The sequence below is a fragment of the Schistocerca nitens genome, chromosome 8, assembly GCF_023898315.1.
Source record: "Schistocerca nitens isolate TAMUIC-IGC-003100 chromosome 8, iqSchNite1.1, whole genome shotgun sequence".
NCBI lineage: Eukaryota > Metazoa > Arthropoda > Insecta > Orthoptera > Acrididae > Schistocerca > Schistocerca nitens.
Genome location: NC_064621.1, coordinates 275,038,863 through 275,063,257, shown reverse-complemented (window position 1 = coordinate 275,063,257; position 24,395 = coordinate 275,038,863).

The following is a 24,395-nucleotide window of genomic DNA, read 5'->3' as shown; positions in this document are numbered from 1 at the left end:
GGACAACACCAGGGGAAAGGACGAAAGAGAAAGAAAATTAAACAGCTCAACACACGAGACGAAATGTAGGGAAAAGGAGGGAAGAACCTAGCTGGTGCGGAGGCAAGGTCAAGGCCTCCATTACCGAAGCCTGAGCTAACTCAGGCACTCAAATTCTAGATGAAAATTCAATGACTTAAACCTGAGAGGGCAAACCATCGTCGCGGAGAAAACCGAGGAGAGACGTAACCATTCGAGGATCGCCCTCTAACACCGGAGACATGGACGGTGGGAGGGCATGCGCAAAAAGGAGGTTACAGTGAGACAAACAGATAAAAAAGTTTACAGTGGTGCTGGAAATTATTTGCACAGCAGGAAATTCTTTTAAGAAAGCTAGTGAGGCCGTACTACGGAAAGCACTTGTTATCTCTTCAAGAAAACAAGCAACGCCTTATCTAAATAGGTGGTAGTCACGTTGCTCCATTCATCAAGTGATGAGCGACAAAGCGCGATATCCATGTTTCAGGGAAGCTTTGAGTTTTATACGGGCACTTCAGGTTATCTCATCTTTCTCCAGCCATCATTAACATTGCTATTAGCGCTGTCGGGATAAACTATTGTCATGTATTTGAACTTTCTATCAGTAGCTTAACTAATCGTCTACCTCGAGACACTGTCACTGTATCGGCTAGGTAGAGTTATTTTGAAATTTGCGGCTAGCGACAGATTACTTATGTAACTTACGGGACTTGCATAAACATTGTACTAGCTCCAACAAGCTCTCATGAAGTACTCAAACTCTGAGTACTTTCACTGAAGTACTTCTATCAACAAGCGGGAAGGATGGTCCTCCAATAATCCATATTCTCAATTAAGTAGAACAAGTTGCTTAAACAAACATTAGTCACTCTGTGTCATCTAGCATTCCTAAACAGAACGCATTACTTGCCACAGCAATAGCATTATATGAAGCATGGGAACTGACCAACGAAGATACTGTTACCAAGTCGTCCGAAACGTGCACACTTTCTCCAACGCGATTTTGCCGACAGTTAACGTGGACAATTTTCATCCTCCTTCGATAATTTTATGTAAGTATATTATTCACAAAAATTTCTAACCAGAAACTTATCGCAAGTATGTGTGTGAAACATTGAACAGTCTTGTTGCATGAGGAATGGAGGAGGAAGAGGGGACAAATGGTTCCTTTTGTATGTAGAAAGAACGTACGGTGGAAATAAACAGTGAAGAATTTTGAAGCTGACTGCGTTGTTGTAAAGTGGATCATCATAGAAAGTAGTGTCATCCTGGTATATCCATGATCTATCACTGTGTGTAATGGAGAGCTGGAAAAGCTTTCGACAAATATATGCACGTAATTGCTATTCCGAAAGATGCGCAATCTACGAGGAGACACAGCAAATATGGCAGTGAATAAGAACGCGTGACTCATACGAACATGTAGTGGCTTAAATACATCGAAGCGATACTGACAAGGGGAGGCCGCCAATTGTGAAATTCAGATTCGATTCATACTGCGCATAATAAAAGCTCATGGCCAGAGGTGTAATGTGGCGAAGCACCAAGATGCACTTCTCAGCCATTGTCGAGAAAATAGACAGTTAAAAGAAACCGTTGCGGTGAAACACTCTCTACGATTAATAGTTTTCTACAGCGTCGTGGCGCAGCGGCAAGTGCTCGGGTTCGTAATCCGAAGGTCGCCGGATCGAATATAATTATAATTCCCGGCGATCAGTTGCAACAACTATGCATATAATAGGTTGTTGAAAGTCGTTTGTCGTGGAAAAACTGACGACTTCGAACATCATTATGTTTTCCGCAAACAAAGTTGTATTTCACAAATGTTATTGTCTTCATAATGTTTACCACGTACAGTTAACGGAAGACGTAGAAACGATATTCCGAAACGAATACGTATAGTGTAAGTCAAACGTTCGAATTAGAATAGAGACCCCACGAACACAAATTTGCTGTGGCAGGTATGAAATATAAACTCCGTTACTCGCTCCGCTCGTTACACTTTAAGGACAGTTGTTGAATGGGCCGAAACGGGCCGCCGCCTAACAGCGTAGTTGCCTGCTAACTTCGAAAGAAGGTAGCGCAACTTATAACATCGTCGAAAATCAGTGCGTACGTGAAAGCTTTGGTACACCCCGTTAAACGGAAAAATGGAGGCGGTACAATTGGAGAGCGATCCGGGCCCTACGCATGAAAGTGATGTAATCAAAGAACATTCTATACACAGTGAAGTGGCGAAACAACAATTGAAAGATGCGTTGGTGTATTTTGAAAGCCTCCTTTGTAACAGTAATCGCATCGCAGCAGAACCGTCATCATCAATCAACTAAGAAGCCATGGTAATTGGGAAAGAAATGTTACAGAATACGCTGCAAATGCTCGCCGAAAAAGCCCTCGTTGATGATGAGGAACTGATAGACATTAATGAAATCGACGATAATAATGCCAACGAAGACGTTGAAACGAGTCCCATTTCCAACGAATCGTCAGACGAATACGAGCCGGACGAGAAGAAAAAAAGGGTACGACTATATTTCTCTGGATTACAAATTTAGAGCTGTCAATCTGGCCAAAGTACATCCAGGCTGGAGTCTAAAAAAAAAGGGGGGTGCTCTCGTTTGACAAATATGGGCTATTTATCCAGGTGGGAAGAGCAAATCAAACGTGGCGGTAGCAAATTTGTAAATATTGTACCATTGATTCATGGGTGAATGATCGCTTCGTAGAAGCTCGATAAAACTTCCAGCAAGTTACTACCAGAAACCTGCAGCAGTGGGCCTTGGGCGCTGCGAGTCAGTTCCCAGATTTCAACTTCAAAGCTTCAAAAACATGGGTCACCGACTTTAAAAAGAAGCATAGGATTCGGCAACGGAAAATCACAAAATTTGTTTCCCGGAAAGAGACGGCTACCCAAGACGAAATTTTGGCCGCAGCGGACACATTTCGGATCCAGACGCGAACATTGGTAACTAACTTCGACAAAGATTTCATAATTAATACTGATCAAACAGGTACGTAAAGAGCGGTTCACAAATGTCATATGACATGATGATAGAATATGATAATCTGATGTATGATAGACAACACAGATTTCGTATATTTCTTATATAAACGATATTTTTATATTTTGTTTGTCAGTCCACGTTCAACAGAACTCTCGCCGAAAATGGGTCAAAGACTGTCCTGGGAACCCGACACGACATGAACAAGGTGACGCATTCGTATACGGCACAATATTCAATCACGATGTCTGGACGAGTCTTGCCTCTTGTTTTCGTATGCCTCCAAGAGTCCACAGGTACGTTTGGACCCAGAGTACAGAAGACAGACTACGAGTACGCCAAGAAGTATACCAACGTTGTTATTACATCCTCCAAATCCGGTAAACTAACAACGGGTTTGTTCATGGACTTCTTGCGTTATGAAACTCCCTTGCGTTATGCTTTGCAACCATACGTACGAAAGAAAGAATTTCTCCTTCTGATCGACTTTTGGGGTGGACAAACTAACCCGGCGTTATACGATGAGATGTTCCAGGACGATAAGAAGTTACCAACGTGCACTATAAAAGTCATTCCTCCTAAGTGCATTCCTCTCGTTCAACCGTGTGACGTGTATTTTTACCGGCAGGTAAAGAATTTGATCAAGCGCCTTCAAAATTGTGCTTTTTTAATCGAGCGAAACCGTGATATCATCTCCAGAGACGATTTTATAGAAATCCAATCCCTCGTCCACCACCAATTGTCTTCTCCGATTTTTGCCGATATGATACGATACGCGTCGTAGGTATCAAACCTGACGAACGATAGAACAATTTTTCAGAATGTCTATCAGGTGTGTTTCCCAACAGATAATTTAAAAAACAATTGTTCTTGTAAAAACGCATCGTTTATCAGATGTGCTCGATGTCGTGCTTTTTTCTGCTTTCCATGTTTCTATGATAACTATCACACTGGTTCGTGCGGTACTCCAGCTACTTCTGGTGACTAATTGTTAATTATGTGCCAGTGTATACAGAACTTTTCAATAAATTGTATCCACTTGAATATTATTTGTGATATTGTGTTTTATTTCAAGTATTATTTTTCCCACAACAAACGACTTCCAACAACTTCTTATGTGCATAATTGTTGCAACTGATTGCCGGGAATTTATATATAGTTACCGCTGGATATATTGCGTAAACCACATCAAATACTGACGAATCGATTCAACAGACCGAACGTGAGGAGAGGGGCTGTGTAATTGGTTAATACAAACCATAAAAAATGCACGGAAGTATGTTTTTTAACACAAACCTACGTTTTTTTAAATGGAACCCCGTTTGTTTTGTTAGCACATCTGAACATATAAACAAATACGTAATCAGTGCCGTTTGTTGCATTGTAAAATGTTAATTACATCCGGATATATTGTAACATAAAGTTGACGCTTGAGTACCACTCCTCCGCTGTTCGATCGTGTGCATCGGAGAGCACCGAATTACGTAGGGATCCAAAGGGAACGGTGATGGACCTTAGGTACAGAAGAGACTGGAACAGCACATTACGTCTACATGCTAACACCTTTTTATTGGTCTTTTTCACTGACGCACATGTACATTACCATGAGGGGTGAGGTACACGTACAAACGTGGTTTCTGTTTTCAATTACGGAGTGGAATAGTGTGTGTCCCGACATGTCAGGCCAATAGATGTTCAATGTGGTGTCCATCATTTGCTGCACACATTTGCAATCTCTGGCGTAATGAATGTCGTACACGCCGCAGTACATCTGGTGTAATGTCGCCGCAGGCTGCCACAATACGTTGTTTCATATCCACTGGGGTTGTAGGCACTTCACGGGACACATTCCCTTTAACGTACCCCACAGAAAGAAGTCCAGAGGTGTAAGATCAGGAGAACGGGCTGGCCAATTTATGCGTCCTCCACGTCCTATGAAACGCCCGTCGAACGTGTACCTCACCCCTCATGGTAATGTACATGTGCGTCAGTGAAAAAGGCCAATAAAAAGGTGTTAGCATGTGGACGTAATGTGTTGTTCCAGTCTCTTCTGTACCTAAGGTCCATCACAGTTCCCTTTGGATCCCTACGTAATTAGGTGCTCTCCGATACACACGATCGAACAGCGGAGGAGTGGTACTCAAGCGTCAACTTCAGGTTACAATATCTCCGGATGTAATTAACATTTTACAATGCAACGAACAGCACCGATTACGTATTTATATGTTCAGATGTGCTAACAAAACTAACGTGGTTCCATTTAAAAAAACGTAGGTTTGTGTTAAAAAACACTTCCGTGCATTTTTTTATGGTTTGTATTAACTAATTACACTAGCCCTCTCCTCAAGTTCGGTCTGTGGAATCGATTCGTCAGTATTTGATGTGGTTTACGAAATATATCCATCGGTAATGTTAGGTGACTCACCACACACACACACACTATATATATATATATATATATATATATATATATATATATATATATATATTCCACTTATGTTCGAAGATGAACTGGCCTGCAACGCAGCGCTTTGATGACGACACGGAACTCCAGGCGGGCGTGACTAACTAGCTCAATTCTCAGGCGGCAGGATTTTACGACGAAGGTCTTTCAAAACTTGTCCACCACTATGATGAGTGCCTGAATGTGTTTGGTGAGTATGTGGAAAAGTAGTATGTCAGTCGCTCTTTCAGATGTATGTAATACAATATATTTCTTGTAATTAGTTCTTTAATGCCAAAACGTTCCCTACTTTCTGCATAGCCCTCGTAGAAGGCATTTTTCCATCACATAGCGTCTTTCATCTGCGGCAATGATTAGTTAGTGGGAAAAATACCAAGCTGCACTTCAGTTCTGATTGGGGAAATCATTTGAAAGATCGGGGAAAGGAAATGGTACAGCACCACCCATAGGACAATTATACGTAAAAAGCGAAGTTTTTGAACACTCTTGAACTGAAGATGCACTTCTCAGCCGTTGTCGAGAAAATCAACAGTTAAAAGTAACCGTTGCGGTGAAATACTCTCTACGATTAATAATTTTCTACAGCGTCGTGGCGCAGCGGTAAGTGCTCGGGTTCGTAATCCGAAGGTCGCCGGATCGAATCTCGCGCCATGTAAATTTTTTTTTGTAATTCAAATGTATACACACACACACACACACACACACACACACACACACACACACACACACACACACACACACACACACACACACACACACACATATATATATATATATATATATATATATATATATAATTCTCTCATTACGTTGTTTACGGACACTTCACACAGCTCACGATAAATTTGTGTAGGTTTTAGGTTTTTGCCAACAAAAACTATCACAGACCGCACCTCACAACTGGCGGGATTTTCGATTGCACCGCACATTTCAAATTCGAATATCGAAAAAACCAGACGTGCAGAGACGTTCCCGCTGTCACGGATGGATGCCGACTAAGCTGCCGAGCACGCACGTAGCAAAACACACGTGATCGGCGCGCGCCTAGCGGCGTGAGACGGAAACTTTCCCTACTTTCTGAATAGCCCTCGTACTTATGGTCCGATATTTACCCATTTACAATCCGAGTCGAAGATTGGAGAGTGAAACAGTCACTGGACTTTTCGCAGGGCTCATAACGGCGTTTACTTTTAGTGACATACAGGAACAGAGAACTAATTACGGATGGGCGAAGTGAGGTCTGAGCGCCACTGCTCCAGAGTGACCGGGAGAAATTGGTGACTGAGCAAAAGCACAGGCGTGTTTACATGTGAATGTAATCTAGCTTTGTCGTTTGCAAAGAATCATCACAGCATTTGTTTTAAATGACTTTGGAAAACCACGCAAATCTGGACGGACTGACATTCGAATCACTGTCTTCCCGAAAGCCGATCTAGTCTTCCCACCACCTCACTTAGTTCTGAATAAGAGCCTGGAGTCTTGGGTCTTCTTGTTCAATAAAACTGAAGGAGAGACTGGCGCACGTATTTCCAAACCCGTGTGCTGAAGCGAACAAAATTGTGCAGTTCAGAAGACACCGAATACGAACACTGATGAGCCAAAAAATTTAACCACATGTTTAATATTGTTTCTTCGCCACTGGACTCAATGTAGCACGGATTCTGTGAGGCACGGGTCTAAAGTTTTGTTGAGTTTTTAGATGTATATGGCGCAGGTCATTTAATTCCTGTTGATTACGGGCCAGTAGTTTTTGGGCGGGGAGCTGCCGCCCAAAAGCTCCTTATAGGTTCCATCAGTTTCAGATCAGCCTAGTTTGGTAACCAGGACTTCAACCTGAGTTCATTATTCTACTCTTCAAACCACACTGTAGTAATATTCTGGCCTTCTGAGAAGGACAGTTATCCTTCTGCAAGATGCCGTCGCCATCGGCTAAGACATCGAACATAAAAGTAATCAAGTAGTCCTCAGCTATCATGTTGTCTTCGATTACTATCACAATCCCCTAGGAAGCCCAAGTGAAAGTTCGCCAGCAACCTAATAGTGCCTTGCTCGACCTGCCTCTGCAGCATGGCAAGTGTTTCGCCTGGATGATGGCGTATTCGGCCACGATCATCAACTTTCTTTAGAATGAACTTAATTCATCCCAACATGCGACACGTTGCAATTGATCCACGGTCCCATCTCTGTGATCCTGCTCTGCAATCTTCAGTTAAGATGTTGGGTCAACATGGTATGGTCTGCCGCAGAGCCCCGGGTTCACTAATATTCTCTGGACGCTGTGCTCCCGAACACTGGTGCCAGTATCAGCATTGCATGCTGTCCTCTGATCTGCTGCAGATCGCCGCCTGTTCTGTTTTACAGCATGTGCAAACCCTTTATCCACTTTCCATAGATGATACTTGACAGCAGCACGCCAACAGCCGCACTACCTCGCCGTTTCTAAGATGCTAATGCCCAAGAACCGGGACCGATGACCTCAGCAATTTAGTTCCTACCAGGTACCGCCTATACGTGGCACACGTACACGCGCGCGCCACTGAGCTCCGTTGCAGTACGAGTCTGCAGTTAATGAACACTGTTCACTACAGTCGAGTCGTATGTGTCCTTTTATGGAACTCAGTACTCTAACAACGTAAGCAGGAACGAAGCTTAACTGAGCGACGTATGCCGACACTGTCCTCTGTAGGCTGACGTTGAACTACGTCGCGTGCCCGTACTCACGACGAAACAGTTGATTATCTCTTAGAGCACGGTTGCTGGGAATACTAGCGATCCGCGGAAAGTAAATAGGGCACTGCGGGATTGTTCCGCTCTCGGGGCGAACCTGCCTGAAGTAAGAAATGTTGCTACTGTGCGCTTGTTCCTAATAGTGTCAAGTTCGTTTAGCCCCCCCGTGTCGCCACACGTTGTCGTAATGGTGTTCTCTCTTACGTAACTGACAGGACAGAAGAACGAACTCTAGAGGTAAGCGAATTGTGAATGATGTAGTCTTAGTTTAAGAATACAACCGAACAAATTAAGGTGTACCATGCACATTAAAGCGAAATTTTAAACTCTTTATTACCCGAATAAGAAAACAAGTTATGTCCTGTGTGTATGAATATTTCTGGCTTTTCCCAGAAACATCTAATTTGCCTCGTCTTTTGAAATGTGTATACATGGGGCCATTTCGCTCGTACGTATGTTATTTCCGCCGTCATATTATTAGTTTAGTTGATGCTTCGGCGCGAAATTCAAGAGGAAATTTTTTCTTGGTTTATTTTCATATAGTCTGTGCAAACAAAGGAAAAGAGCTAAGAGCTTCATGGTCTGATGAAGATATGAAACGAGCAGTAGCATGTGTCGTAGACAGCTGCTTTAAATGAATTGTCACAGTAATGAGCTACATGGTGTCTTTAAGTGTATGGGTGCAAGAAGACTAGAAATGTTTACCAGTTGTAAATGCTTGTGATTTTGACATTGAAACACACTGTGCGGAACAGCCTCTCATGTTATGTAGGACTTACAGTTGAAACGAGTAGGACCGTCCCATAGTATACTAAGTTGCGATCTCTTTTTTTATTTCAAAATATCCACGGGTGTGCTGCCGGTCTATAGTGTCCAACGGGCACAATATTTCGGCGATCGTACATGTCGCCATCATCAGGTGAACTGACGGACTGAGCTCCTGTGAACGTGCCGGCACGGAGATCCGTACGCTATGGCTGCTCAGAGGGAACTGGGTTCGGTCGCGGCGGCGGCCGATTTAAATACCCTCCGCCCGCGGCGCGCTCCCTCCACCGTCCGCGCCCCACGCCACGGTCGCGCGGTGGAACAGATTGCGACGGCGTCTGAGATGACGTCGGTGTGATGGCTCTGTCCGCCGTGGTCGTCACAACTATACGTTTGCTCGATTTACTCTTGATTAACCCAATCGCTGGTTCCCAAGCCTTGCTAAGATTATAGCCACAGTCACGGTTTATGAGGTCGTCATTGGTGCGAATTTCGATGGCCTCTCTAACAACGCTGTCCCAGTATCTCGACGTCTGTACCAGAATCCTCGTGCGGTCATACTCCATGGCGTTATTTTCCGACAAACAATGTTCAGCGACCGCCGACTTGCTCGGATACATCAGTCGAGTGTGCCTCTGGTGTTCACGGCATCGATCCTCGACGGTATGCATCGTCTGACCAATATACGACTTGCCACATTGACACGGAATCTGGTACACGCCGGCCTTCCTCAAACCGAGGTCATCTTTGGCGCTCCCCACCAGTGCACTAGTTTTATTTGGAGGACAAAACACAGTTCCGACCCGGTGTTTCTTCAGAATGCGGGCGATTTTCCCCGAGTGTGCGCCCGTGTATGGAATAAATGCAGTGCCTACCTCCTCCCTCGTGACTTCATCCATCTCAACAGGTTGTGCTGCAGTGGTTGGGCGGAGAGCACGTTGAATCTGCCACTCTGAGTACCCATTTTTTCGAAATACAGTTCTCAGATGTTCCAATTCCTGGGGTAGACACTCTGCGTCAGAGATAGTGCGCGCCCTATGTACTAGAGTTTTAAGTACCCCATTCCTCTGTGAAGGGTGGTGGCAGCTGTCTGCGTGCAAATACAGATCAGTGTGCGTTGTCTTCCGATACACCCCATGACCTAGGGTGCCGTCAGCCCTTCTCTTGACCAGGACGTCAAGGAAAGGTAATTTACCCTCCGTTTCAGTCTCCATAGTGAATTTGATGTTGGGGTGTATGGAGTTTAGATGTGTAAGGAAGTCAAGGAGTTTATCCATACCATGTAGCCAGATGACGAAAGTGTCGTCCACGTAACGGAAAAAGCAAGTGGGTCTCCATACGGATGACGACAGGGCTTCCTCCTCGTAGTTCTCCATGTACAAATTCGCTGCCACCGGTGAGAGTGGGCTACCCATGGCGACTCCCTCCGTTTGTTCGTAGTATTCTCCATTATAAAGAAAATACGTCGAAGTCAAGACATGCCTAAAAAGTTCAGCGGTCTTCTCGTCAAACTTCTGACTAATCAATTCTAGTGACTCTCGCAGGGGTACCCTCGTAAACAAGGAAACGACGTCAAAACTCACCATGATACCTGACTCATCCAACCTGAAGCTATCAAGGCGTTTAACAAAATCCACGGAATTACGGATGTGATGAGGGCATTTACCCACATAAGGACTTAATATTCCCGTCAAGTATTTGGCCAACAAATATGTAGGTGCCCTGATGTTGCTGACAATGGGGCGTAATGGTACCCCCTCTTTGTGAACCTTCGGGAGTCCATACAGTCTAGGCGGTACCGGACCTTGTGTAACAATTTCTTAGCGTCACCCTCCGGTAAATCTGCGTCATTGAGAAGCGCCCTCGTCTTGTTCTCCACCTTCTTTGTAGGGTCAACGCTGATCTTCCGGTAGGAATAGTCATTTAGCAGGCTCTGCATCTTATCAGTGTAGTCCTTATGGGGGACAACAACTGTAGCATTGCCTTTGTCAGCCGGTAAGACAACAATTTTTATTTGTTTATTGGTCGCCGTTGTTACTTATGACCTACACCCCAGAAGACATTTTAGTCCGTGTTTCAGGTTATTTTATTAGTAAAATGCGTAGTGCGTCAAAAACGCTAAGACTGGTCGTGGACAAAATACCAACAAGCGTCACTAGAGCACCTATAGAGGTTAACTGAAGAACATTATACTAGACGGAAAAAAAGCGACAACCGTAAAATTTGTACCCTCTACTGGTTATGACCTATATAGATCAATAGAAGAACACGATGTAGCGTTCATTCCTCAGCTTCCACATAGTAACATATGGATGAACTGCAGAGTAAACAGCAATTGGGAAGACCCACTATCAGCAATCGTAGAACTTGTAAGGTGGCACAATAAATGACACTCGATCAACGGTATTAACACACCGCTCCTACAAACTACGTATGAATGAGCAGAAGATGAAACAAGCAGCGAGAGGAAACGTTTTGTGTGGGAGCCAGCGCGGGCAGACGCAGTGGCCGCACCACAGGAGCCACCATGAAAAGCTCTTTTTTTTTTGGGGGGGGGGGGGGGGGGGGCGTCCTGTGGCGGTAGTCAGTGACCGAACAGGTGACGCATACTGCAGAGCATGTAATGGGCCACCAGAAGTAAGACAGAAAGAAGCTTTAGATAACTGCCTTTCGGAATTACAAATAGATATGAACAGAACCAGTGACGCAGTTGGTCACGTGAACAGCGAATGGTACACATGTGAGCGGGCACAAAACGTCCAATTGGCGAAAACGAACTAGGAAAGAGTAAAGTGCCGAGATTTCGAGGCAGTTCAACGGTAGGACCCTTGTGATTGGCAGAGAGTGTTTCCACAAAGTAAGAGGAATGCTCGTATTGGTGGAAAAAAGCTGTGACGTGGAGAACGAAAGAACCTAGGTGGAGAGAGAGTTCGGCTACGAGAAAGACGAGAGCGAAATTTTCGAGGACTCTTCTCTGAAATGGCGTCAAGTGCAGAACGGGGCGCATAATGCTGTGTACGACTTGGAGGACAAATTTGAGTGAACACTGCGTTCGGCCGACATTCAGCTAGATATTAGCCGAAGCGTTGTTGAGCTACCACCGTGGAGAAACGAACCAGCCAGTTAGTGAATTGTCCTTGAGAGGACAGAGGGCATTTTAATACGCACGCTGCTCCAGCCAAGCGCGTGCATATCGCTATATTCCCAACTAGGGATGAGTACATATTTTCTCGTATTACTAGAAACACAGGGAGAGTTTCTGCTGGAAAAATCAGCAAAGACTTAATTAGTTTTTATAGGAATTTGAGAGGACAAGAGTAGCCATGCAGAAGACAGCTCACCGCAACTGAGGTAAAAGCCGCGTGCAGAGGTTCAAGTGCGTGTGAAATCTTATGTGACTTTACTCTGAAGGTCATCGGTCCCTAAGCCTACACACTGCTTAACCTACATTATTCGAAGGACACACACACACACACACACACACACACACACACACACACACACACACACACACACACACAAACGCGCGCGCGCCCCCCCACACACGCCCGAGGGAGAACTAACCTCCGCCGGGACCAGCCGCGCAGTCCATGACTGCAGCGCCTTAGACCACGTGCAGAGGTGTAAACATGTTTGTTCACCAGCTTGCGTCCGCTGTAAACTTGAGCGACCTTACGTAATCTTTTGCTCAACTTGTCACACAACTAACCATCCTCCGTGGACTTTATTGCCATCCTAAATAATACCGAACTTTGAACCGGAATCTGACCATTTATCGTATTACTGGCCCACATCAAGACAGTCTTAAGAATAAATTTGTAAAGAAACTTTTAGTTAAGATTTACCACTGTGGGGTTTAGGATTATTTCACTTTCTGATGACGAGATGCGTTCGTTTGACAACTGTCTTAACGTTGTCAGATTGTAAACTGTGTAAATGCATGTACTTCTGTGATAAGATTGCAACATTAAACCACAGTTATTTACAGCTTACAGAATAGTAGTTCTGATTTCCAAACCTTACAAACTGAAAACATATACATAAATGATTTACAATTACCACAAGCAACAAAAAGTGTACACAACATTTGTCTCTTAATCACACATTCATTTATTTCTTTCTACAATGATGACGCTTCGCTAAGAAAGATAACCGAGTTATCTGATGGTTCGAAAATAAATTATTATGTATGAGTTAAATCCGAGGTCACTGGTCAAAGACAACGAGTTGCATGCCATTCTTCAGCTGATCCCTCTTTTCTGGCGCCTGGCTATTCTACTTAAACATCTCTGCAGTGGTCGATGATCGAGAGTAACTTCTTTCGAATCCTTTACTTGCTACCCTGTTTTACGTGGTGGTGGCTTGTACAAAGAAACTCAGCCGAATGCCGAAACAACGTCTCTTGGAAGGCCATACACTTTCACATCTTTGTCCAACTGTGCTAGTACTTAATTGCAAGAAGACTTGCGGGACGAGAACCCGAAACGTTTTTTCCACTAGCAGGCGTCCCGTTTCTAACAGTGCAACAGCTTCGGAGTTAAAGCGTACGTGCCTGGAGAAGCCCTTGGCGCGTCGCACAAAAGCGTGTGAAGCTGGAACAAACGCTGCCTCACTTTTTAAATGCGAGGGCCAGGAAGGCAGGCGTCGCGGCGCCGTCGCTACGTCAGGTCCGCCGCGCTGTGCTGCTCTAATTGCTCGCTCTCAACGAGCGACAGTCAGTGCCTGCCGCGCTGCAGCACAGCCAAACCGGCCCCGGCGAAAATGGGCCGCAGCAGCGCGCCGTCACAGCCTCCGCTTCCCCCCCCCCCCCCTCCCGCCATTTCAATGTGCTCCGAACGGTTCGCGCCGCGAGCCCATTACGCGTGCTACGATCCTCTGCTCTGTTCGTACCGCGGGCCTTGGCCGCAGTGTAACGACGACATTAGCCTTGCGTGGCTCAATATCCGGCACAGTACCGTCGTAGAACTCCTTAGCATAATCGTGAAACGCGCGCGGCGTGCCAAACGTCGTTATTACCTCGCGCTCTTTGCACTTTTATCGCGAACGTTTCACCAATCGAAAGATTATCGAGGGTACTAAATAAAACCGAATTAGTCACCAACAAGAAGGTTGGTTTGATCCCTAGGAGTTCGTATGTCCTCGTCGCCTACTTCCGGCACCAAAGTCGGTCTACGCATTCGGTTAGAGGGATACTTTGTTTTCCCCCACATTCACAAAGGACTGTTCCCTAGCAGAAACGATGTTTTTAAGAAAAATTATCGCAGGACTATCGAGGAGAACACTATGTATAATCAGCCAATTTCCCAGAAACTTCGCTCTGTGGAAAGTGGGTGAAAGTAAGGGAACACGTGTCTCTGTTTATCCGTAGACACACCATTTCTTGAAACACGACTGTCAAAGTTGTCGCGCAACTATCCCGGTACTTTGTGCGCCTTTCACCGAGCGATATCCTCAGACAAAGCCATGGCATAGTGCCTAGCGTCTAGTCTTCATAATTTTGTGCTCCGTCTTCGAAATCCTATTATTACTTTTTTTCCTTTTGTAATACCCACGCCTGTAGAAGAATCACACGAATGTTTTTTTTATAACGTTGTGTCTATTTGTCCACTAGTTTTTGTCAGATAAATGAAAAAAAAGAGAAAATTTGTAATTTTTTCGTTGGAATTCCTGTAGTGTGTCTTCATTCATAATCAATTGCAAGCGCCAGTTTTCGGAGAAGTAATCCGTTACGCAGATTTGCCACGAAATTACTGCCAACGCGCCAAATCTTCACAAATATTAACGACGTTTTTTTTATTGAGAGAGATTGGTTGGTTCTGAGCACTATGGGACTCAACATCTGAGGTCATCAGTCCCCTAGAACTTAGAACTACTTAAATCTAACTAACCAAAGAACATCACACACATCCATGCCCGAGGCAGGATTCGAACCTGCGACCGTAGCGGTCGCGCGGTTTCAGACTGAAGCGCCTAGAACCGCTCGGCCACACTGGCCGGCTACTGAGAGAGATTCATACGAAGAAACTTCACTGGCGAATCTGCCCTCGTGCTGTGTTTGTGGTGTTCGGAATATTTCTAGTCAGTATCATCCAAGGGAATGCACCAGATCTTCCCAAAGAACAAACTTATGAAGAAGATACCAGAACTACGGAAAGAACTGATATGAGAATGAAATATCAAAACGTGAGAATTTAAGAAGACTGTAACGTCTCAACATACCACACACACATATTATATAATAAATGTGATACTTAATGTGAAGCCCAGTTATAACTTTACAATTAATGTAACGCCCTAGTATCTCCCAATTTGATAAACATTCGCATAATAACGTTCTACGGGAATAGGTAGGTAAATGAAAGCAACATAAATAAATAAAAACAATAATCGGTTTCGAAAACAGACACAAAATTAGTGTCACGATGCTAGCCACTAAAGATATGGAGCGGTAAAAAGCATGCTGAACACTTCGAAAAAACCTCGAAAACTTTGACCGCCGTTTTTTTCAAAAACGGTTGAGTATCTAGGAATATGCAGAGACACGTGTCGCTCATTTTGACTCCTCTTCCACTGAGCGAAGTTTCCGGGAAATCGGGTGAAGACAGTTACAGTGTTCGCCACGGACTAACAAGGGGACCTTAAGAACTTCCCTCACCGATTTTATTCATACTGACACGGTGAGTAGGGTACGACTATGACTTCAACATCTGTGAACGCGAAGACGCAGCTCTCAACAGCTTCCGAGAAACTCGAGTCTAAACTTTTTACGCGTGTTTATGTATTTTTGTATGGTCATTACTCGGGAAGTCTGCAGCCAAGTGTGTTAAGCTGTCAGTTTCAGGAGCGCGGGGCCTACAGATCGAATATCGCTCCATGCACTTTTTTCTTCTGCCCCTGAAATTACTATGACTGTGCGAACTGTCACTGAGCGATTCACCTATTTTTTCATAATCTTTATTATGAAATATAGAGAAAAAAAGGAGACAGGAGGACATGGATACACAAGAACTTTCGATCAAATCAGTGTACTTATTTATATTTTATCTACATGTGTGGGAAGTATAATGTGTAACCTAAGGAGCACCGTAATTATCAGGATGGTACTTTCAACAGAAACATGGGTAACAGTGAAATCTCCTGGCAAATTAAAACTGTGTGCCGGACCGAGACTCGAACTCGGGACCTTTGCCTTTCGCGGACAAGTCCTCTACCAGTTTTAATTTGCCAGGAAGTTTCGTATCCGCGCACACTCCGCTGCAAAGTGAAAATCTCATTATGGGTAACAGTTATTATTGCAACACACAGCGCTTGTAATAAACGGCAAATCTTTGCTTGTGCTTGATTTTTTTCATGTATCTATTGCAAAACAAATTTTGGTTACATTCATAAACGGTTCTCGGTCGTCATACAACTGCGTGGCGTACCATGCATACCTGTTAGGAAGCACATATCTCGCGCTTATGAAACTAAGCGCTTATACGCTTGGCTGCGGAATCCATTACTAATGACCGTACTAAGTATGAAACCACGCTTAAAACACTAAATGTCAGTTTTGTCGAAAGCGGTTGACAGTTGCTATTTACGCACTTTGAAGTCCTAGTCGTGCCCTACACGGCCTTTCAGTATGAATGACGGGAAGTTCTTACGATCCCCTTGTAAGTCTGGAACTTCCCATCTCCTTTCTCTCAAACACAGCCAGCAAGTCACATTACCAATGAAGAGTGGAAAGTCTTCGTATACTTATGCACAACTTTCAATTGAAAACTGTCTGAGTTAGACCATATACGGTATCAGATAATTTCCCTCAGCCTTTAAGAAAACTCGAAAGGCACCTTGTGGCACTGTCATTCAATAAACTCAGCAGTCTCGTCTATTCGCATAGGAGTTGCTGACGAAGTACTGCAGTCAATAACGCATGTCCACATTTAAAAAAAAGATTTTAAAGTGAGAGGATTTAAGCCAATTTTGGGGAATGAATTATCTGATAGCTGCATTGGGCAGCGAACTGCAGACTGTCGTGCTTTTTCTGCTCCATTTCCGGATGCCCTTTCTCACTATGTTATGTTCTCGAGTAAATGCGCCACTGAGTTCTTTGCAAGAAAAATTTGTCTATCTTCACCTTGGACGACTTCCTATGCAGTCATCGTCGGCGATTACATTTAGGTTTTTCAGTTCGCCCAGTTATGTCCTGGTGACATGTCGGGGTTATAGAACTTCCCTGCACTACCAGCGAACACGTCAATGTTTATGAATGACTGAAGAGCATTTTACAATGGTGACTTCGTTGGATGGTGGATGATTCAGTTGATTTCTCCCGTTTCCATGAACCACTACGGTTGTAGGCACTGTCTGGTAACCAACGTTACAAAATACTGATGTAACGTCTAGTCTGATAACTGAATCCCGTAGCGTAAACCTCCGTTCTATCAAATATAACCTTAGGCTTGATAATGAGGCTGTGGTAGGTATCTGCGGTGCTCTGTGCAACATTATGAAATGAAATGTACGCATTCACTGAGCAGTATAACTGCTAACAGATTCACAACGAATTTGATTAACTCCAAGAACACCGATGCAAGGCTGCCTTTTACTGGGCGCAACACCAACTTAACTTTCTCTGGTGGTCGGGAAATGGAGTAACGCGTCTGCCCAGGACTCTGCCTGTATTACTTGCTGTCGCTCAGAATAAATGAAGGGATCCTATGGGGTGATCGTCTTGCAGCGATTGTCTGTGCTCTTTTCTGCCGATAGATGAACTTCACGATCGCTACACCTGCTCTCCCGGAACATTTTTTCTGAACTTGCAATCGAAGTCTTCCCTATAACAGTATTGGGTTTATTTATGTCGTCACAGTGCTATTTTCTGATGAAACATGTGACATCTCCTACCTCACACAAGATAATCCCTGTTAAGTGCAACTGTTGCAGAGGAACCTATCTTATGATATGGGCAATGTCACGATACCCGTTTGGGTTAATTTTCTTAAAAAGAAATTCTTCTTTGAACTTCTTGTGTACGTGTTAATACCCCAGCTCCACGACAATTGTGCTTACAGAGGCACAGCGTAGATAAGTGAGTAGTCCAACCTGTTTTATCACAATTTTGCAAAACACAAATTTCACATGTTTAACAGCAACACTGTAACCCGCTCAGTTAACTTTAAGTAGCCGACTGTCATGTGTCTAAGAAGAGGTCAGGTAGTCAGTCATCCGAAAGCAATGGTAGGTAGATAGACGCAACAAATATTCACTCTAAACTGTAAGAAGACACTTCCGCCCTCTCAATTTTTATGAGAAGACACTTTCGCATTTTTAGTTTGTTGTGCCTCTCCTGGAGACAGTGTATCAATTTTAACTGACAGGAAATGGGGACAACGTAGGATTGACTGCCTTTGGAAGAAATGACGTAACGTACTAGACGACATTCTAGAAAATTTATAAATTAAAAACCGTGTTTTTTAATTAAGCTGTTTGATTAGAAAGTATTTCTTGTAGGTTACAGGAGCTTGGGACAGTCACTCCACAGGAGAGTTAAGTTTAGCGCCGGCCTTTGTGACCGAGCGGTTCTAGGCGCTTTAGTCTGGAACCGCGCGACCGCTACAGTCGCAGGTTCGAATCCTGCCTCGGGCATGGATGTGCATGTTAGGTAGGTTTAAGTAGTTCGAAGTTCTAGGGGACTAATGGCCTCAGATGTTAAGCCCCATAGAGCTCAGAGCCGGGTATGTTTAAAAGCATCTCTGTTCACAATACTACGAACAGATTTCGACATTTGAATCTGCTGATCTACAAATTCTGGTTCTGATGGTGTCACTGGATATTTCTGAACACAGATACAATGCACATCGCTGTCAATCTCGAAAGCAAAAAGCACGAAAATGAAAATACGACCAAATACTTTAACGTTAAGTTTAATCCTGAACAAACAGGAGAGAATATTGCTTAAGCCACTGCAATCTCATTGGGAGTGATGAATTTCAATTCGTGTAACTGCATAAATGCTTCCAAATTTCGCTCAATTTTTCGTCAGACTGAAAGAACGATCACGCAGTTTTCAACCTGGTTGACATCTTTCACTCAAAGTGTCAATCCGGTTATAAATTAACATTTCCGTAGTAGACTGGATATGCGTGTTGGGCGGGGAACGTAGTTCCACTTTTATTCTCCAACGATACAACACAATGAAGAGTCTACGTTAATGTCCGAATGATATCCAGTTGCCCATGTATTTATCTGGTAACTGGTTACGTCCGTCCAAGTAGGGCTTTTGTGGAAACACGAGGCCACCATGCTGAACGAACTCGCCCACTGAGTCACACTTCCTGTATTGTCTGACACTTCCATCTTCAAGACGACCTTCTCGTAGTTTCATGTCCTTGTCAATGTATTTTATTGCCACGATAAACTCGCCACTCTCGGTATACAGGAAACACACTAAGGTGTTCCGAAAATATAGGAGTAGCTAGATGTGTCTTACTGACAGAATCTTCACGAGACAGTACTGCCACCATTTACAAACTTCGTTTCCCTTCGTAAAACTGTCTGCACAAACTTCAAGCAATCAATTCTCTTCCTGTTGTGGCAAGTCGTTCGTTTCTTCAGACACTTGTTTCGGGTGCTCAGTCTACGCACTTTTTCCACCAAATCTAGCACCGGTTGAGTTATCATGTCTGCTAAAATACGTGTATTTGTTAAGTGTTCTTATTAATTCCTAAACAATCTGTGCTGTCTGACTTAGAGGAACCAGCTGACCTGTGTTCTAACTAACTTCTCTCTCTCTCTCTCTCTCTCTCTCTCTCTCTCTCTCTCTCTCTCTGAAATAATGCAAGACAAGAGTAAGTTTTTCGTTCGAAAATCCCGATCACTGTCATCGCTACCTTCACTGCTACTGTCGATCTCAGTAGCACAAATGAAATCCCTTCCAAAAGGCACGCTAGAAATTCCTCTTCCTTTATTCTGCGACAGTACAGCGCATTAAACTGGAAATCTAACAACCTGTAACAGCTACTCATGTTGCCCATAGAGCCGCATTGTTTCCGAAGGAACGACCGAAATAATTATGAAAATAAATACATTAATTGAATTATCGCAATACACAGTGTATAAATTAGGACAGGATGCTTTTCTGTAGGTAATACATGCGTGAAACATACTTTAAAGAAACGAACTATCACAACTTGGAAACAAAGACAATCGTGCACTGCACACAGAAATTGCTCCTACATTTGCTTGTCTGACTGCTGAGATTCGAAACACAAAAACTGTTCAAGCTGCAGCCGCTACAGGGCAGCATCTACTGGAGACGTCCAGTAAGGCTACAGATGTAGCTACTGTGGACATTCAACGAAAAGAGAAAATCCAAGGTGGCTTTAAACGGAAAAAAAAAGTCTGAAAAGCTTAACGGACGACTGTATATATGGGTGTATGGCTATAACGAATGAAAGTACTAAGAAACCAATTTCATGCACTTTTATACGCTAACAACGAACATATGACAGCTTTGTATCTCTGAGCCCTTGTCGACTTCGCAACCTCCTCAAGTGACACTGTAGTAGCGGACTAGCGCTAAGGACATTATCTGCCATTTACCAAAAGGGGCCGCGTGAAAAAAAAAAATCAAGTCCTTACGGTTGCAGCGGTTGCCGCTCGACAAAAGCAAGAGCAAAGCGGAGCAGGTTTATCTCGCGCCCGGATGCAGGACCTTGAATCGAGCAACTGAGGGCGTGTTCCGGAAAGCGGGCTGCAGTGGGACCGCTAACACGGCGGCCTTCACCTATGGCGGCCACTTCGCGTGTAGCACACTAGTCGGGCGGAGCCGCCAATACCGTGGTGCCAAAGCCAGCGATACAGCGCGCCGCGAGTAAAGCGATCTGATAAGTCAAGCGCACGCTCTACTGCGTTTTCCTTTTATTACATGCACAGCGTATTCTGAGTCATCATCACTCTTCCGACTGGTTTGATGCGGCCCACCACGAATTCCTCTTCTGTACCAGCCTCTTAATCTCAGAGTAGGACCTGCAACCTACGTTCTCAATTACTTGCTGGATGTATTCCGATCTCTGTCTTCCTCTACAGTTTTTCCCGTCTACAGCTCCCTTTAGTACCATTGAAGTCATTCCCTTACGTCTTAACGGATATCCTATCATCCTGTTCCTTCTCTTTGTCAGTGTTCTCCACATATTCCTTTCCTCTCAGATTCTGCCCAGAACATCTCATCAGTCCACCTAATTTTCACAATTCCTCTGTAACACCGCAACTCAAATGCTTCTATTCTCTTCTGTTCCTGTTTTCCCGTTGTCCATGTTCCACTACTGTACAAAGCTGTGCTCCAAACGTACGTTCTCAGAAATTAGTAGTTAGAGAAGAGAAAATGTTATGTGAAATTACGATCAGGCACTGTGAATATCTGTTCCTTATCCCTCCATAACGGCACTGTGCTGCCCCTAAGGAGAGTAACTGTTTCTGAGTATAGTAATCAAGTCAGACAATGTATACTGCGGTGACGAAGGTCATGGGACAGCGATATGCACATAATTATACAGATGGCTGTAGTATCGCGTACGCGAAGTACAGTAAGGCAGTGCATTAGCGATGCTGTCACTTGTACTCTGGTGATGCAAGTGAAAATGTTTCCGATGTTATTATGGCCGTACGACCGTAACTAACAGACTTTGGACGTAGAATGATCGATGGATGGAGAGGGTTTTAAGGGCGCACGACGGCAAGGTCTTCAGCGCCCGCTCAGTAACAGATTGAGACGGGTGTCAAGAAAAGACTCAGAACAATAAGATAAAACAGAACGTATGACACAGGAAACAAGCTTGGAAAAATGTGTGCCTATGGTGCTGGACGCATGGGACATTCCGTTTCGGAAATCGTTTGATCCACAGTGCCAAGAGTGCAGAAAATACCAAATTTCAGGCATCTTCCACCATGGACAACGCAGTGGCCGGCGGCCTTCACTTAACGACCAACAACAATGGTGCTTGCGTATATTTATCAGTGCTACTAGACGAGCCACACTGTGAAACAGTCATACAAATCAATGGTGGACGTACAACGAACGTATCCGTCAGGACATTGCGAAGGAATTTTGCGTAAGTGGGCTATGGCAGCATACGAACCAAGTGAGGGCCTTTTGCTAACAGCCCGAAATTGTTTGCGGCGCCTCTCCTGGACTTGTGACCATATCGGTTGGATTCTTGACGACTGGAAAACCGCGGCCTGATCAGGTGAGCTCAGATTTCAGTTGGTGAGATAATGGTAGGGTTGTGTGTGGCACAGGCCTTAAGGCCATGGACCCAGATTCTCAATTAGGGGAATATGCGGGCTAGTGGCGGCTCCATAATGCTATGGGCGGGTTTACATTGACTGAACTGGGTACTCTGGTCCAACTGAGCTGACCACTTACTGGAGATGAGATGTTAATGCTCGGCTATATATAGACTATCTGCAATCATTCACGGACTTTATATTCCCAAACAACAATGGAATTTTAACGGATGACAATGTGCCATGTCACCAGGCCACAATTTTTAGCGGTTGGAGTGAATAACATTGTGGACGATTCGAGCGAACTATTTGGCCATCCATCGAACATTTATGGGACATAATCGAGAGGTTATTTCGTCCACAGTATCCTGCACCGGCAATACTTTCGCTATTATGAACAGGTCTATAGGCAGCATGGCTCAGTATTTCTACAGTGGGCTTCCAACGACTTGTTGAGTCTCTGCCACGCCGAGTTGCTGCACTTCGCCGAGCAAAAGGAGGTCCGACGCGATATTGGGAAGTATCCCAAGACTAGTGACAGCTCGGTGTTAATCTGTTTATTGGAAATTTTAAGTGTCCCTCGTGGTTTGCACTTACGTTGTGAACGAAGTGACTACTTTTAAAGAACTTCACAATGTAATTTGGGCAAAATTTACGTCGAAACTGTTGAAACAGCTCAGAGGCAGAGTGCACACTAAGCTCTTTCCCTACTTCCGAAAGTTTTTTCGCAAGCCAACATGACGGAGGTTTACTCAACTGCAAGATCGATTGTAATACTGTTCTTTCATTTATTGTCTATGGAAGTATTTCTCACGTAATGTACGTTTATCTGATTTCTATGGTTGTTGTTGTTGTTGTTGTTGTTGTGGTCTTCAGTCCTGAGACTGGTTTGATGCAGCTCTCCATGCTACTCTATCCTGTGCAAGCTTCTTCATCTCCCAGTACCTACTGCAACCTACATCTTTCTGAATCTGCTTAGTGTATTCATCTCTTGGTCTCCCTCTACGATTTTTACCCTCCACGCTGCCCTCCAATGCTGAATTTGGGATCCCTTGATGCCTCAAAACATGTCCTACCAACCGATCCCTTCTAGTCAAGTTGTACCACGAACTTCTCTTCTCCCCAATCCTATTCAATACCTCCTCATTAGTTGCGTGATCTACCCATCTTATCTTCAGCATTCTTCTGTAGCACCACATTTCGAAAGCTGCTGTTCTCTTCTTGTCCAAACTGGTTATCGTCCATGTTTCACTTCCATACCTGGCTACACTCCATACAAATACTTTCAGAAAAGACTTCCTGACACTTAAATCTATACTCGATGTTAACAAATTTCTCTTCTTCAGAAACGATTTCCTTGCCATTGCCAGTCTACATTTTATATCCTCTCTACTTCGACCATCATCAGTTATTTTGCTCCCCAAATAGCAAAACTCATTTACTACTTTAAGTGTCTCATTTCCTAATCTAATTCCCTTAGCATCGCCCGATTTAATTTGACTACATTCCATTATCCTCGTTTTGCTTTTGTTGAGGTTCATCTTATATCCTCCTTTCAAGACACTGTCCATTCCGTTCAACTGCTCTTCCAAGTCCTTTGCTGTCTCTGACAGAATTACAATGTCATCGGCGAACCTCAAACTTTTTATTTCTTCTCCATGGATTTTAATACCTACTCCGAATTTTTCTTTTGTTTCCTTTACTGCTTGCTCAATATACAGATTGAATAACATCGGGGAGAGGCTACAACCCTGTCTCACTCCTTTCCCAACCACTGCTTCCCTTTCATGCCCCTCGACTCTTATAACTGCCATCTGGTTTCTGTACAAATTGTAAATAGCCTTTCGCTCCTTGTATTTTACCCCTGCCACCTTCAGAATCTGAAAGAGGGTATTCCAGTTAACGTTGTCAAAAGCTTTCTCTAAGTCTACAAATGCTAGAAACGTAGGTTTGCCTTTTCTTAATCTTTCTTCTAAGATAAGTCGTAAGGTTAGTATTGCCTCACGTGTTCCAACATTTCTACGGAATCCAAACTGATCTTCCCCGAGGTCCGTTTCTACCAGTTTTTCCATTCGTCTGTAAAGAATTCGCGTTAGTATTTTGCAGCTGTGACTTATTAAACTGATAGTTCGGTGATTTTCACATCTGTC